At 36.3% G+C, this 13,296-nt stretch overlaps 1 long non-coding RNA gene across 1 annotated transcript in view; it reads right to left on the reverse strand.

The window, feature by feature from the left end:
- Positions 1–13,296, reverse strand: part of LOC138161324 (uncharacterized) — a 267,677-nt gene that overhangs the window by 1,035 nt on the left and 253,346 nt on the right. The window lies entirely within an intron of this gene.

The following is a 13,296-nucleotide window of genomic DNA, read 5'->3' on the forward strand; positions in this document are numbered from 1 at the left end:
ACCAGCAATTCTCTTAGCCTCTCTCTCCCTCCACGAGGTGCTGCTTCCAAAAAAATCTTCCGCCTCTCTCTAGTGTCTCTCCAAATCTACATCACCAGCTCCTCCCAGTTCAGGACTTTCTTTTCACATCAACAAGCCCATCCCACAGGTAGGATTAACAAACTCTGGGTTTTAACACAATCAATTTGAAAACCAAGCCAATACAGGGGAATCTTTAATTGCCATTACTATCACACCACTGTCACCCCTCTTATTTAATCTGGTACTAGACATTTTAGCAGTAGCAGTTAGAGAAGAAAAAGAAATCAGTGGAATCAAATTATGCAAAGAAGAGACCAAGCTATCACTCTCTGTAGATGATAATATATATTAGAGGATCCTAGAGAATCAAGAAAAAAACTACTTGAGACAATAAATAAATTTGGCAAACTTGAAGGATATAAAATCAAGTCACATAAATCTCAGCCTTCATATATGTGTGTGTGTATGTGTGTGTGAGTGTGTGTGTGTGTGTGTGTGTGTGTATAATGAAACTCAACAGCAAGAGATAGAAAGAGAAATCCCATTTAACGTAACTGTAGACATTATGAAGTATTTGGGAAACTACTTGCCAAAACAAACCCAGGACCTATATGAAGACAACAACAAAACACTTTTCACACAAATAAAGTCATATCTAACTAATTGGAAAAACATCAATTGCTTGTGGCTAGGTCAAGCTAATATGATAAAAATGACAATTTTGCCTAAATAAAATTATATATTTATTGCCATACCAATCAGTTTACCAAAAAATTACTTTATAAAACCAGAAAAAAATAGGAACAAACTTCATTTGGAAAATCAACAGGTCCAGAATATTAAGGGATTAATGAAAAGAAATGCTAGGGAAGGCGGCCTAGGTACACCAGATTTTAATCTGTATTATAAAGCAGCAGTCATCAAAACTACTGGGAAGTAGCTGAGGAATACAGCAGTGGATTAATGGAATACATTGGGTACATGAGACTCATCAGTCAACGACTATAATAATCTACTCTTTGATACACCAAAAGACCCCAGTTTTTGGTATAGGAACTCACTATTTGACAAAACTGGTGGAAAAACTGGAACATAATATGTCAGAAACTGGCCATAGACCTTTATCTAACACCATATGCCAAAATTAAGTCTAAATGGGTGCATGATCTAGGTATAAAGGATGATACTGTAAGAAATCTGGGAAAGCAAGGAATAGTTTACCTGTCAGTTTTAAGGACAGGGGAAGACTTCATGACCAAACAAGAATTAGAGAGCATTATACAATGCAAAATAGATAACTTTGACTACAAGAAATTGAAAAGCTTCTGTACAAAAAAAAGCCAATGTAACCAAGATTAAGAGGGAATTGGAAAATTTGGAAAGAATTTTTACAACCAATGCCTCTGATAAAGACCTCATTTCTAAAATACACAGATAATTGAGTCAAATCTATAAGAATACAAATCATTCCCCAATTGATAAATGGTCAAAGGATATGAACAGGCAGTTTTCAGAGGAAGAAATTAAAGATATCTATAAGCATATGAAAAAAATTGCTTTAAATCGCTATTTATTAGAGAAATGGAAATCAAATCATTTCTGAGGTACTACATCTCACTGGTCAGATTAGCTAAGATGACAAAACAGGAAAACGAAAAATGCTGGAGAGGATGTGGAAAAACTGGAGCACTAATACATTGTTGGTGGAGTTTTGAACTAATTCAACCATTCTGGAGAGAAATCTGGAATTATGCCCAAATGGTTACAAGTTATTTCCTATCCTTTGACCCAGCAATACCACTTCTAGGGTTGTATCCCAAAGAGATCATAGAAGGGGGAGGAAAACCCATAAGTACAAAAATATTTATAGCAGCTCTTTTTGTAGTGCCAAAGAATTGGAAATTAAGTGGATGCCCGTCAAATGGGGAATGAGAAATAGGTTATGGTATATGAATGTAATGGAATACTATTGTGCCATAAGAAATGAGGAGCAGATGGACTTCATATTTACCTGGAGAGGGTTGTACAAACTAATGCTGAATGAGAAGAGAAGAACCAGGAGAAATTTGTACACAATTACAAACACAACGTATGTGTGACAACTAACTTTGATAGACTGGGCTCTTCTCAGCAATGCAGGACTATAAGTCAACTACAAAAGTCTCATAATGGAGAGAGATGTCTACATCCAGAGAAAGAATTGGAAAGAACAGAGTTTGAACACAGATTTAACAAATTACATGCTCTCTTTCTTTTTCTTGATTGGTTTTATTTCCTCGTTCCCATTGTTCATTGCATCCAATACAATTCTTCTTTATAACCTGACTAATGTCTAATGTGAAAGTATCTGCAGATCCTGTACTTGATTGTATGCCACCATGGGGCGGGGGAGATGGAGAGGAGGGAGGGGAGGAATATTTGCAACTCAAAGAAATGTGGAACTGAATCCTTGTAAACTAAAGGTGAATGAACAAATTAATAAAGACCAAAAAAAAATCCTTAATTAAATCACAAAGTACACAAATCAAAGTTCTCCACATCTAGGTCACAGCAAATCATAAATCTTCTCAGTCAGTACACAGTATACAAGTAAAGTCTTCTTTCAGCTTGACTTGAGGCTGGCTCTCAGCTTTTGTGGTTCCTTTTCTGTGGTCCCAGCTCCAACTGTCACCTGGGATAAAAGGCAGGTAGCTCCCAGTTCCTTGTCCAGCTCCTTTTCCAGTTCTTCATCCAGTTCCCATTCCACATTGAAGTTCCCAGGGTCCAGTCAACCTCAATTCCTTCATAATTCTTGTTTCTGGGAATACAAAACTTGACAGAGCAACCGTAGTATTCATACACATTACTGGCAGCAGCATCAGTTCTCTGTCTGCCTGTGAAATCAACTCAGACCCACCAACAAGTCCAAGAGGTCAACACAAATCATCAGTAATGTCCCAGAACCTCCAAAACCCTCCTCCAGGACTTCTGTCAACATAAAACCAGAAAATAATCTTTCAGGGCTTCCCATAAGTTCCCAAGGGTGCTGAAAAAAGTACCAAAAAAATCAACACAAACAGAGCAGACAAGCAGAGTTCTGGGATACCACAAGTTTTCTCCTTCTTGACTGCCACCATAAGCATCCTCTTCTCAGTTCTTCTGTCTCAGGCCCTGGGCCTCTCCTTATATATGGTCATTAGTTCCTCCCCTTCCCACTTCAGGAGTTCATGAACTCTAGGGTTCATAAGCTGTGGGATTCACACATTCTGCCTCTCAACAGACTTGATACAAGGCTCAAAAGAAACTCAAACTGAAACAAGTTGTCAATTAAATAGTTGAAACAAAGTGTGAACCACTTCTGTGCCTGCCATTATATTCCACTCCTCTGGGATCCTTGGTCTAATGATCTCAATCTCAATGGCCACGGATCCTGGAACAAATAGAGGCTCTATAAGTTTTCATCCTGCTGACTATGTCATAATGTAAAGCTAAACACAAGCAGCTTTCCAGAGGAGAACTGCTCTGAACAGCTTTCAACGTTCTGACTACATAGTACACTGAACACTCTATTCAGTAACAAAGTACAATAGTCAAAGTCCCCCACCCATGGGGTGCAATTAAGGTACAACTTGAACAGTCACTTTAATCAATCAAACATATATCATTAACCTACTTCAGGGGGGAAAGTCAGCACCCTGAACTTCAGAGAATATAAACAGAAATTGCAGCAGAAAATAGCACAGTTCAGTAAACAGGGCTTCCAGCTGCCTCACAATTATATCCATACCTAGTTAGTTAGCAGAGAGGGAAGCACCAACATCTAAGTTTTCAAATCCAGGGGCTCAATGGCTGCCCAGAGTCTCACATGGCCAAATCACACAACTCTTCCCAAAGTGAGCCCCAAAGTAAAACCTCACTTCAGGGTCAGTCACTGCTCAGATAATTTCATCAATCTCTCTACAGTATCCATGGATAGGTCTTTTTATCTTGACTTGAGGCAGGTAGCTCCTACCTGAATCTACCAAACTGTCACCTGGGTTTAAAGTCAGACGGCTCCTAGTTCGTTGTTCAGTTCTCTGTCCAATTCCTGCTCTACTCTGAAGATCACAGTGTCCAGTCTATCTCAAATCCTTCACAGTCTGTTCCTGGGAAGATAAGGCTTAACAAAGCCACAAGAATATTCATACACAATAACAAAGTCACAACAACATTTGTACAGAACATGGATACCACAGTCGTGCTTCCTCAGTCTGTAGCAGCTCCAGATGGCCCTTGGAAATCCCCAGCAGCTTCAGCAGCTCCAGATAGCCCTAAGAAATCCTCAGCACTTCTGGCTGGTCCTCAGAAGTTTTTAGCAGCTGCATTCTCAGTATCAAAATCACTTTCTCCATGGAAGTTCCAGTGCAGCAGCAGCAGCCCAGCCTTCAGGTGCTCATGCCAAGAAGTTCTGACTTTCCCAGCTGGGGCATTTCCTTATATAAAATATTGTTCCTCCCTGTTTAGCCTCTCCATGTTACATCAGCAACAGGGGGTTCATGCCTTCTGTTTCTTTAGCAGAAGCTTAATTTGAAACTAGGTGAGTATCTCATAGCCTTCCAATAAAAAGGAATCTTCAAATTTGATTACCATTATAAGAGCATGTCTTGTAAATATCATATTCTGGGATTCTGATTTCTAATCAATTCTTCTATCTCTTTCCAATTAATGAGTCAGTGCATTGCTTTTATATTCACAGATTTGTCTGTTAATTGTTTATTTTCCTCTATTCTATTCAGTTTATCCTTCTCTTTATAATGTCTATCCTCAAAAGCATATTTTTTTTTCTTTCTCACCACTACCTCCCTTAATCACCCTTACCTTTTCACACTCTTTCAATTTCTCTTATCCATTTTCACCTCCTACTTCCATGTTGGGTAACACAGATTTGTAGAATCAATTGAGTGTGTGTATTTTCCCCCTTTGGAAAAATGTATATGAGAGTGAAATTCAAGTATTGTCAACATCCAACATCCAAAGTGTTGTTAGCACTTTCCCCTCCAATGTAAAATTTCATTCTTGCTCAACTCTTTTAAGTGAGATAATTTCCCTCATTATTCCTCTCCCTTCATTTTTCTCTCAATGATTCTCTCTTCCTCATCACTTCATTCTTCAAATCTTTCCAAAATTACTGATTTACACCCATGTCCTCTGTCTGTGTAGGATCTTTAAGTGCCATAAGAATGATAAAATTCATAAAACTTATATGTATTATTTTTCCATATAGGAAGACAAACAATATAACTTTATCAAGAACTTTATGTTTTCACTTCCATGTTTACCTCTTTGTGTTTGCCTTCAGTCATGTGCTTTAATGACAGATTTTCTATTCAGCTATGGTCTTTCATCAGAAATTATTGAAAGTCCTTTATTTTATTAAATATCCATTTTCCCTTTAAGGATTATTATACTGAGTTTTTCCAGGTATGTTGGTTTTAATCCTAGCACCTTTGCTTTATGAATTCATTTTTCCAACATTTTGTTTATGTAATGTGGAAGCTGCTAAGTCTTCTGTGATTCCCTAGTGTGGCTATGCAATTTTTGAATGGTTCTTTCTGGGCAATTTTAATATTTTCTCCTTTTCCTGGGAGTTCTGGAATTTGTTATAATGTTCCTGAGAGTTTTATTATTGTAGTCTACTTTTTTTTATTTAAAAATATTTAGGGGGCAGAGCCAAGATGGCAGAGAAGAGTCAGGAATTTGATGTGAGTTTCTGCTCTAACCACCTCCAATACCTATAAAATATGACTCTGAACAAATTTTAGAGTTACAGAACCCACAAAATGACAGAAAAAATTTCCCCAGTAGGCAACCTGGCAGGCTGAGAGGAAGGATCTATCATGGCAAACTGGAAGCTAAGCATGAGCTACACCACTCCCTGGGGCAGCCCCCATTAATGAGCCAGACTAGCCAGAGCAGACTTCAGGAGAGTAAATCACCAGCAGCTGTGGTGTTTGCAGACTTCTTAACCTATAAACACCAAAGAGAAAGTAAAAGGTCAGTGGGGAACTCTTTTGGAACTGGGTAACAGAAGAGCATGGTCCAATCCCTACCCCCAGGGCTAGAGGTGGCAGAAGCACAATGACTGCAGCTGCTGCCACATGGCTGCCTCTGGAGTTTCTGGCCTGCAAATAGTAAGAGTACCATGTGACCATTCAGAGGGTAATCATTCTTGTTTTGACCTGCTTGGATCTAGGTCACTGTCTTGGGTGGTGTTCCTGGGGTATGTGGCCAGTGTGCCAGAGCTTGAGGTAGCTGTAGAGAAGGCATCCTCCTCAGACCTCTGACAACATATGTGAAAAACCCAATGATTTGGAAGAAAGCTCTCTCCACTCTGGAAGCTGAGTTCTACCATGTCAAAGAGCTCAAAAGTCAAATAATTGGCTGGCAAGATGAACAAGCAGAAGTAGAAAAATCAGATGAGAGAAAGCTTTTTCTGGGGATGCCGAAGATCAAAACATGGAAGCAAAAGATCTCAGTGAAGTAAAAATTCCTGCATCAAAAACTTCCTGTAAAAATATGAATTGGTTACAGGTTACAGAGTTACAGAAGGTTTTTGAAAATCAAGTAAGATAAGTGGAGGAAGAATTGGCAAGAGAAATGAGAATGATGCAAGAAAATCATGAAAAGTGAGTCAACAGCCTGCTAAAGGAGATTCAAAGTAATAATGAAAAAATAACACCTTAAAACTAGACTAACTCAAATGGCAAAAGACGTCCAAAATGTCAATGAGAAGAATGCCTTAAAACGCCAAATTGCCCAGATCAAAAAGGAATTTCAAAAACTCACTTAAGAGAATAATTCCTTCAAAATTAGACTGGAGCAAATGGAGGCTAATGACTTCATGATAAATCAAGATAATATAAAACAGATATAAACAAATGAAAATAAATAGAAGTCAATGTGAAATATCTCATTGGAAAAAACCACTGACCTGGAAAATAGATCCAGAAAAGATAATTTAAAAATTATTGGACTACCCGAAAGCCATGATCAAAAAAAGAACCTAGAAATAATTCTCCAAGAAATTCTCAAGAAAATTTCCCTGATATTCTAGAACCAGAGGGCAAAATAGAAATTGAAAGAATTCACCAATCACCTCTTGAAAAAGATCCCAAAAAGAAAACTCCTAGGAATATCATAGCCAGATTCTAGAGCTCCCATGTCAAGGAGAAAATATTTCAAGCCATCAAGAAGAAACAATTTGAAGGGAATATGTATGTATATATGTATGTATGTATAGGAGGGTGTATGTGTGTATAAATACATAAGTGTGCATCTCTGTATGTATATTTATAGGAGGGTGAATGTGTGTATAAATACATAAGTGAGTGTGTGTACATGTGTGCACATGTGTACTTAGTGAGGGTACAGGAGCAGTTGAATAGGAAGGAATGATATCAAAAAAAAATTAAGAGGTGAGAGAGGAATATAATGAGAGAAGGAGAAAGGGAGAGAGAGAAAAGGGTAAATTATCTCATATAAAAGAGGCAAGAGAAAACTGTTACAATGGAGGGGAAGAACAGGGAGGTGAAAGGGAATGGGTCAACCTTATTCTTATCGAATTTGACTTAAGGATGGACTAATATACACACTGATTTGGGTATCTTACCCTACTGGAAAGTAGGGGGAAAGGAGACAAGAGGGGGGATGATAGAAGGGAGGACTGATTGGGGGAGAGGGTAGTTATAAGCATACATTTTGAAAAGGAACAGGGTCAAAGTAGAAAATAGAATAAGTAGGGGGTAGGATAGGATGGAGGGAAATATAGTTAGTCTTTCACAATGTAACTGCTATGGAAATGTTTTGCATAACTACACACAAACTATATTGAATCACTTTTCTTCCCAGTGGGGGTTGGTGAGGAGTGAAGAAGGGAAAGAATCTGGAAATCAAAGTTTTAGAAACAAATGTTAAAATAAATTGCTTTTTACACCAACTGGGAAATAAGATATACAGGCACCGGGGTATATAAATCCATTTTGCCCTACTAAAAAGTTAGAAGGGGATGAGGGAGGATATAAGAGAAATAATATTGGAGGAAGAGGTATTCAGTAGACTCGATGTTTTGGGGTTGGGAGTAGGGGAAAAATGGGGAGAAAATTTTTAACTCAAAATTTTGTGGAAATGGATGTTGTAAACTAAAAAGAAATTTTAAAAAATGTATTTCTTTATTTTTAGTTTACAACATTCAGTTCCACGAGTTTTTTATTTTTAAATTTTGTCCCACTTCCTCCTCTCCTACCTCCCCAAAATGGCATGCAATATGACATAGGCTCTACATATACATTTATATTAAACATATTTTCACATTAGTCATGCTGTAAAGAATTATAACCTAAAGGACTGAACCACTGTTAAAGTAAGCACTCTAGCTTACCCAAGATGCCTTATTGCACAGTATCTTTTATCTGCTTTACTAAAGGAAAGCAGCTTTAAAGGGATCAACAGTCTAATTAAACACATCCATATATCACAACTAGTTATTCCCCAATTAATGGGCATCTCTTCAATTTACAATTCTTTGCTACTACAAAAAGAGCTGCTATAAATATTTTTGTATATGTGACTCCTTTTTTTTTCCATTTGCATGATCTCTTTGGGATACAGCCCTAGAAGTGGTATTGCTGAATCAAAGACTATGCACATTTTTGTAGCCCTTTGGGTATAGTTCCAAAATACTCTTGGAGTCTATTTCTGCAGATGATTGGTGAATTGTTTCAATTTCTATTTTATCCTAGGGATTCAAAATATCAGTGTTGTTTTCCTTTATATATTCTTAAAATACAATGTCTAGCCTCTTTTTTTGTTATAATTTTCAGGTAGTTCAATAACAGCATAAATAAAAAAAGTACTTGTTAGTTTCTATGTCAATTGTTTTTCTAATAAAATATTTCATATTACATTCTCTTTTTTAATTCTTTTAACTTTGTCTTATTTTTTCTTGATCACTCAGGGAGTCATTAGCTTCTACTTGTGAAATTCCAATTTTTTTTTCCTGCTGATTCTTTTTATTTTTTATATATTTTATTTTTCTCAATTACATGTTAAAATAATTTTTAACATTTTAAAGAGTTTTTGAATTCCATATTCTACACCTCTTTCCCTTCCTTCTTTATTCTTTAACTTCCCTAAAATGGTGAGAAATCTGATATAGGGCAATTATGTAAAACATTTCTGTATTAGTTGTCTTGTACAAGAAGATGCAATTCTTTAAAAAATGAAAGAAAAAAGGTGAAAATAGCATGGTTCATTGTGTATTCCAATGATCAGTTCTTTCTCTAGACATGGATAGTGTGCTTCATCATAAATCTTTTGGGATTGTCTTGGATTATTATATTGCTGAGAATCTCTAACTGATTCACTGTTCTTCATTGTGCAATATTACTGTTACTTCATACAGCATTCTCCTGGTTCTCTTCACTTCATTTTTTATCAATTCATGTGAATCTCTGCAGGTTTTTCTGAAATCATCCTGTTTGTCATTTCTTAAAGTGTAATAATATTCTATCACAATCTCATACCACAGTTCATTTAGCTATTCACCAATTGATGGGCATCCTCTCGATTTCCAATTCTTAGCCACCACCAAAAAAAAAAAAACCTTGCTATAAATGTATTTGTACAAATATGCCCTTTTCCCTTTTTGTTAGCTATCATTGGGATAAAGACCTAGGAGTGGTATTTCTGTATCAAAGGGTATGCACAATTTTATAGTCGTTTGGGCATAATTCCAAAATTGCTCTCCAAAATGTTTAGATCAGTTCACAACTCCAGTAATATTTCATTGGTGTTCCAGTTTTCCCATATCTTCTCCAACACTTTTCATTTTTTTTTTGTTTGTCTCATTAGCAGATCTGATAGTTGTGAGGTGGTAACTCAGAGTTGTTTTTATTTTGCATTTCTCTGTTCAATAGCAATCCCAAGCACTTTTATATGACTATAGCTAGCTTTAATTTCATACTCTGAAAACTTCCTCTTTATATCCTTTGTCCATTTGTCAGTTGGGAAATCACTTGTATTTTTATAAATTTGACTGAGTTCTCTAAATATTTGAAAAAATAAGGCCTCTATGTATTACAATTTCTTCCCAGTTGTTCACTATTCTCTTAATTTTTGTTGCATTGGCTTTTTCTATGCAAAACTTCTTAATTTTATGTATTCAAAATTATATATACATTTTGGAAAGCTCTCCATATTTTCTTTGGACTTAAATTCTTCCTTTATCCATATTGCTGACGAACTATTCCATGCTCTCCTAATTTGCCTATGATATTACTCTTTTATTTTTTGTCTTTTGGGAGGGGGGAAGGCAGGGCAATTGGGGTTAAGTGACTTACCCAAGGTCACAGGACTAGTAAGTGTTAATTTTCTGAGGCCGGATTTGAACTCAGGTCCTCCTGACTCCAGGGCCAGTGCTCTATTCTCTCTGCCACCTAGCTGCCCCTATGCTATTACTCTTGATGTGTAAATCATGTACCCATTTTGAGATTTCTTGGTATACAATGTGAGATGTTGGTCTTTCCTAAATTTTTGATACACTCTTTTCCAATTTTCCAATGCAATTTCCTTTTTTTTTTTTTGCCAAATGCTGATTTTTTTATCATATACTTTATCCTACAAAGTATGACTTTATCATATACTACATTACTAAGGTCACTTGCTATAATGTAATGTGTACCTAATCTATTCCACTGATCTACCACTCTATTTCCTAGGCATTACATGATTGTTTTGATACTTACTGTTAATCATACAGGTTGAGATCTGGTACAGCTAGACAACCTTCACATTTTTTTTACATTGATTCCCTTGATATCCTTGACGTTTTGTTCTTCCAGATAAATTTTGTTAGTTTTTCTAGCTCTACCAAATATCTTTTGGTAGTTTAATTGTTATAGCACTGAATGAATAGATCGATTAAGGTAAAATTTCTATTTTATTTTATTGGCTTAGCTTACCCATAAGCAATTAATTTTTTTACAATTATTTAGATCTTACTTAATTTGTGTGAAAAGTTTTCTGTCATTGTGTTAATATAGTTCCTTGTCTTGTCTTGGCAGGTAGACTCTCAAATGTTTCATATTGTCTACACTTATTTTAAAGGAAATTTTTGAATCTCTTGCAACTGGGCTTTCTTGGTAACATAAAAAAATGCTGATGATTTATGTGGGCTTATATTATATCCTTTACATTTGCTAAAATTGTTTATTATTTCAAGTAGTTTTTTTATTTGATTCTCTTAATCATGACACCATGACATCTGTAATCAGTGATAGCTTTGTTTCCTTATTGTTGATTCTCATTTCTTTTTCATCTTTTATTGCTATAGACAGCATTTATAGAACAATGTTGAATGATATTTGTGATAATAGGCATCCTTGCTTCATCCCAGAACTTATTAGGAAGGTTTCTAGCTTATCCTCTTTGGAAACAATGCTTACTGATGCTGTAGATAGATACTGCTTATCCTTTTAAGGAATCCCCCCTTTATCCCTATGCTCTCTAGTGTTTTCAATATGTATGGGTCCTGTGTTTTGTCAAAGACTTTTTCTGACTCTATTGAGATAATTAGGCCAATTCTAAATTTTGAAGGAATTATTTTCTTCAGTGAGTTTTTGTATCTGCTTTTCCACTTGGCAATTTTGCTTTTTATGGAGTTATTTTGAATGATTTTTTCCCATTTATCACAGTTTATTTTCTTCCTTCAACCATAATAATGTGTTACCCAAATTTGGTTTTCACTGGGGGATCTGTGTACACAGGCTTGTCCTGGACACTGATGGGCAAGATGAATGCTGATTCTTGGAACGGGCTTGCCATGGACCCTCTTGTCATGCAGTCCAAATCTTCCTTCTGCTGGGCTTTATCTTCACTGTACTGTGAGGCAATTTCATTAAAGCTCACTCCAGATTTTAGTTTTTTCATGACATCCATGATTCTGCTGTGATTTTCACACAGAATATGTCAGACCTTTATTGCATTTCCACTACCTTTGGGACCCTGAGGCTTCTTATCTTCACCCTTACTCCCAGAAGCTGCTCCCATCTTCCCTCCTTTGCTTTAGTCTCTCTTCCCCTTGGGTGCCATATTTCCACTTTGCTCTCGCCATCTCCATTTGTCTTCAGTGATTTTTTTGTGTGTGTCATTTAACCAAACCTGATATTTATGGCTAATTTGTTCAGTATTTTTGTGACTTACCAAGCTGTTCATTGTCTTTTTGTAATTTTCTTGCATCCCTCTCATTTATTTTCCCATTTTTCACTTCTACTACTATTATCTCATTCTTTACCTCTCCCTGAAAATTTTGGTCATGTAAAATTAGCATATTTTTCATTTGGGGCTTGACTTTTACCTGTTTTCACATTGTTGTTTCTTCTGAATTTTTTTATTCCCCTGCCACCATAATGCTTTATTTTTTTATGATCAAGTGGTTTTTGTTTTCTCATTTTTCTAGCTCTCCTCTCAATCCTGGGACTATGAACAGTCCCCTGTTCTCCTATAACTCTTATTATAAACATTCATTCCTTGAAACTGCAACCAGAGCCTCTGCTCCCATCTGCCCTGAAATGATGACCCAGAATAGTTTATGGCTAAGATAGTTGCCAAATAATACTGTCCTGCACCCAGAAGGGTCCCCTGTAATCACTTACTGATCAATTGTCCTACACCCTTTTTCTCTCTTGGCTAAGAACTCCTGAACCTGCTGCCAGTTACAGGCATTTCAAAAGCCCACAGATATTGCTGGTGCTGTCACTGAGCGTACTACAAAATTGCACATATTGTATTATCAAGGGCCTCTACTACTGACTTCTTAAGTTATTTTAGGTTGTAAATTGTCTCACCTGACGTTTTTTTTTTTAATTTGACACTCCAAAATTCTATCTGAAGCATTATTTTAAAATTGTTTGGAGGTGTATGTTGGGATAATATGACTTGGTTGCTATTTCTAATCCACCATTTTCCTCACAACATTCTTGCTATATATTTGAATAATATGTTTCTTCTTAAGAGCCAACTGGTATTAAGTAATAAAATATAATTGGGATGCCAGTTACTACCATCTACAAAATGGAGTAATATAGCTGGTGGAGTTTTAACTGGTGGTGATAGAGAAAGTACTACAGGAACTTCTGAAGGTATTCTGGAAAGCAAAGGATCATATAGTCCTCTTAGACCTAAGAGTGGTGTCAGATTGTCATCCTACCATGTCGATAGATAGATAGATAGATAGATAGATAGATAGATAGATAGATAGAT

Source organism: Petaurus breviceps, unplaced genomic scaffold (genome assembly GCF_028583685.1).
Source record: "Petaurus breviceps papuanus isolate PSGF00001 unplaced genomic scaffold, PetGlider_PUasm1.0 184, whole genome shotgun sequence".
NCBI lineage: Eukaryota > Metazoa > Chordata > Mammalia > Diprotodontia > Petauridae > Petaurus > Petaurus breviceps.